Here is a 5,288-nt window from a genome sequence, read left to right on the forward strand (position 1 = left end):
GAGTAGGAGTGTATCTGGACTGGCCAGCCGGCACTCTGTCCTTCTACAGAGTCTCCTCTGACACACTGACCCACCTGAACACATTCCACTCCACATTCACTGAGCCCCTCTATCCAGGGTTTTGGGTTTGTTATGGCGCCTCAGTGTCCCTGTAAATAATAACCATGGTAACACTGACACACACACGCACACACTGGACACACACTGGACACACTGGACACAAACACACACACTGGACACACACACACTGGACACTGTACACACACACATACACTAGACACACACACACACACACACACTGGACACACACACATACACTGGACACACACATACACACACTGACACACTGGACACACACACACACTGGACACTCACACACACACACTGGACACACACACACACACACATACTGAACACACACACACACTGGACACACACACTGACACACACTGGACACACAAACACACTTCATACACACACACTGTACACACACACACACACACACTGAACAAACACACTGAATACACACACACACACACACACACACACACACACACCGGACAAACAAACACTGGACACACACACACACACACACACACACACAGGACACACATACATTGATCACTCACACTGGACAAACACACCCACACACATACACACACTAGACACACACACACACACACACACACTGACACACACACACACTGGACACACACAAATACTGGACACACACACACACACTGAACAAACACACTGGATAAACACACCCACACACTGGACACTGGACACACACACACTCTGGACACACACACACACTGACACACACACTGAACACACACACACTGGACACACACACACACTGGACACACACACAGAGGACACACACACACTGGACACACACACACACTGGACAAAAACACACACACACACACACACACACACACACATACACACACACACACACACACACACACACACACACACTGACACACACACACTGGACACACACACACACTCACACACACTGGCACACACACACACACACACACAGGAAACACATACAGGACACACACACACACACACTGGACACACACACACACACACACCTGACACACACACACAGGATACACACACACACTGGACACACACACAAACACACACACTCACACACACTGGACACACACACACACACAAGGACACACACACACACTGGACACACACAAACACACACACACACACACTGGACACACACACTGGACACACACACATATGCTGGACACACACACACTCACACTGGACCCACACACATACACACTGGACACACACACACTGGACACACACAAACACACACACACACAGGACACACACACACACAGGACACCCACACACACTCACACACACACACACACTCACACACACTGGACACACACACACACTGGACACACAAACTCACACACACTGGACACACACACAGACACTGGAACACACACATACACACTTACACACACACTCACACACACTGGACACACACACACACACTGGACACACACACACTGGACAAACACAAACACACACTCACACTGGACACACACACATACACACCTGACGGACATACACACCTGACGGACACACACACCTGACACACACACACACTGGACACACACACACACTGGACACACACACACACTGGACACACACCACACATTGGACACACACACACATACACACTGGATACACACCTGACACACACACTGGACACACACACACACACACACTGGACACACACACACTGGACACACACACACATACACACTGGACACACACACTGGATACACAAACACAATGGACACACACACACTGATCACACACACACACTGAACACACACACGCTGAACACACACACACACACACACACACTGGACACACACACACTAAACATACACGCTGGATACACACACACACTGAACACACACACGCTGAACACACACACAAACTGGACACACAAACACACACACTGAACACACACACACACACTGGACACACACACACACTGGACAAACACACACACTTGACACACACACACACACTGGACACGCATCCACACACACACACTGGACAAACACACACACTGGACAGACACACACTGGACACACACACACTGGAAACACACACACTCACACACTGGAAACACACACACTCACACACTGAACACACACACACACACTGACACTGAACACACACACATACTGGACACACACACATTGAACACACACACACACACAGGACACACACACACAAACACACACACACACACTGGACAAACACACACTGGACACACACACACACACACACACACTGGACACACATACATACACTGGACACACACACACACTGGACACACACACTGAACACAACCAGCCCTGCCATTTCTACCTGTCCTGATCTAGTGTTTCACCCCCTGACCTCCTCACACCGTCTCACTGTCCATGTCTGCTTAGCTCCCACCTCTACTTCACTGTGTTATAATGGACCTTATGCTTGTTATGTCACCTCTGTAACCAGTTATCAAACATACTGACCTTTCTGACCCTATCCCATGGCCCTACTTTCTACAACTGAACATTTAAATTCCTCTATGAGTTTTGTTTAGTGTCCATTTACTTATGTATGTATTTGTTGTATATTGGGGTTGTGCTGCAGAGCATCATGGGGGTTTGTATGTGTTGAGATGATCACGTTCCAGATAAATGGTTGAACTGATTCCTGTCTCCTGTCTCATCATTATTGAATTGTTATACAGACGTGGTTATAAAACACACGAGACACAACAAAATATTGGTGATGAGTAATTCTGAATCTACAGGAACTATTCTGTCTGGAAGAAGTGGGTTTTTACAACTGTTTAAAACTGTTATTTTCTGTGGTACAGAATAGGCTAATGTTAGCACAGTGTATTGATAGCAGAGGCAAGTGCATAGTCTAGCTAGCTAAGAAAGAGAGTTAACCAGTGGTGTAAAGTACTTAAGTAAAAATACTTTAAAGTACTACTTAAGTCGTTTTTTGGGGGGTATCTGTACTTGACTTTACTATTTATATTTTTGACTACTTTTACTTTCACTTCACTACATTCCTAAAGAAAATAATGTACTTTTTACTCCATACATTTTCCCTGACACCCAAAAGTACTCGTTACATTTTGAATGCTTAGCAGGACAGAAAATGTTACAATTCACACACTTATCAAGAGAACATCCCTGCTGCCTCTGATCTGGGGGACTCACTAAACACAAATGCTTTGTTTGTAAATTGTCTGAGTGTTGGAGTGTGCCTCTGGCTGAACGTACATTTTAAAAACAAGAAAATAGGGTCGAATGGTTCTCTCTTACTTAAATCACATGGCTGTCCCTACGTTATCAGTGAATGAAAGCAGAAGGGAGCCTTTTGCTTCTCTCCTCAAACAGAGATGAAAGAAGCGGCCAGGGGTTGAGCAGAGTTCAGGCTAAACCTTTGTCTCTCCTTTGCTATCTTCTTGATTGATTACAGCATGAAGGGGGGGTTTGTGTATGGTTGAAAGATTAGAGTAGGGACCTATCATGTCCAACCATCAGTCTTCAGGTCAAGTCCGGGAGAGCCGGGGTTGAACAGAGTTTAAACTAAACATGAGTGTTTTTACAAGATGAGGGAGGGATTGATTTGATTACTATTGATTCTGAACTGAATGATATAGCCGCCATAATAGACAAAGGAAGTGGGAGGAGCAATAAAGAAGCAAGGGGAAATGTATTTGTTGTATATTGGGGTTGTGCTGCAGAGCATCATGGGGGTTTGTATGTGTTGAGATGATCACGTTCCAGATAAATGGTTGAACTGATTCCTGTCTCCTGTCTCATCATTATTGAATTGTTATACAGACGTGGTTATGAAACCCACGAGACATAACAAAAAAAGTCTGAATCTACAGGAACTATTCTGTCTGGAAGGAGTGACACTGAAACACCTTCCACTTCAACCAGCGCACCTCGTGTTAAAGACTTACACAGGTTAATCTGTCGCTGTGAGAGGCATCACTGATGTCACAGTTCAGGTGTCACTGATGTCTCTGTGTTGTGAAAGGAGACTATGCATCACTACTGGGATGTTCGTAGTTGGAGAAAATCACACTGGACTGGCCATCAGTGCATACAATGACACATGGAGACACAGACCTACCTGCCATCTTAAAGAAACATGGAGAAGTCTTTAATGGACAGCTGGGTAGTATGAACGACATTACAGGGAAGCTTAGCATTAAGCCAGACAGCAAACCAACGTTTCTGAAAAGCAGGACCTGTACCTTATGCTATCAGACCAAAAGTCAAGGCTGACTTGGAGGCTTTATTCAAGAACAAAGTACTGGAGCCGGTCAGCATGAGTGAATGCATGAGCAACACCCATCTACCAGTCCTTAACACTAGAACCGCCTGTTCTTTCAGCATATAAGAACCCGCTAGAGAAAGTTACCAGGGCGTCCACTTTAGCATATGCATCAGATGCATATCAACCAGCAAGGTGCAAGGTGTGCAAACATGGTTTGTTAAATAAACGCTTGATAAATAGTGCATCATATATTGTAAAGGATTAATTGCATGAAAGAAATATTTGTGGAAATATATCAATAAAAAAATAACAACAATAGTTAATTCTACAAAATCGGCCTATAGCCTATTTCTGTTTCCCTTACAATAAAAACATTACAGTGTAAACCATTTAATCAACTGTATTTGTAGATTCAATTAGTAATTGAGTTAATAAAGTCCATTTACAGTTTATTTTGACAAAGTACAAATGAAAAAAAGTATAATAATAATAATAATAACAATAATAATAATATAACAGCCAGGTGTTCAGGTGAAATGATTTGCTGTATTCCTAAACAAAAGCACCAGTGCATTAACAATTGTAAAGGCTTAATTGCATAAATAAATATTTATGGAAATATATTCATGACAAGATGTAAAAACAATAATGTGTTGATTGTATCAGACACTGTACCGAGCCTTTACACATGAACCAATCACGTCTTCTCTTTATGGTTCGGTTCCACAAACAAATCAAATAGGTTTCCTGCACACAGTTTTCATGGGCCTTGTTTGGTGTGCACCTGCCGACTTGACATTGTGTATTTTTCCCCAGTGGGAGCTGTGGTGCTTGGGGAAGAGGGAGACAGGACCTGCTGTCTTGGCATTGTGTATTTTTCCCCAGTGGGAGCTGTGGTGCTTGGGGAAGAGGGAGAACAGGACCTGCTGTCT

This window comes from Coregonus clupeaformis, unplaced genomic scaffold (genome assembly GCF_020615455.1).
Source record: "Coregonus clupeaformis isolate EN_2021a unplaced genomic scaffold, ASM2061545v1 scaf0019, whole genome shotgun sequence".
NCBI lineage: Eukaryota > Metazoa > Chordata > Actinopteri > Salmoniformes > Salmonidae > Coregonus > Coregonus clupeaformis.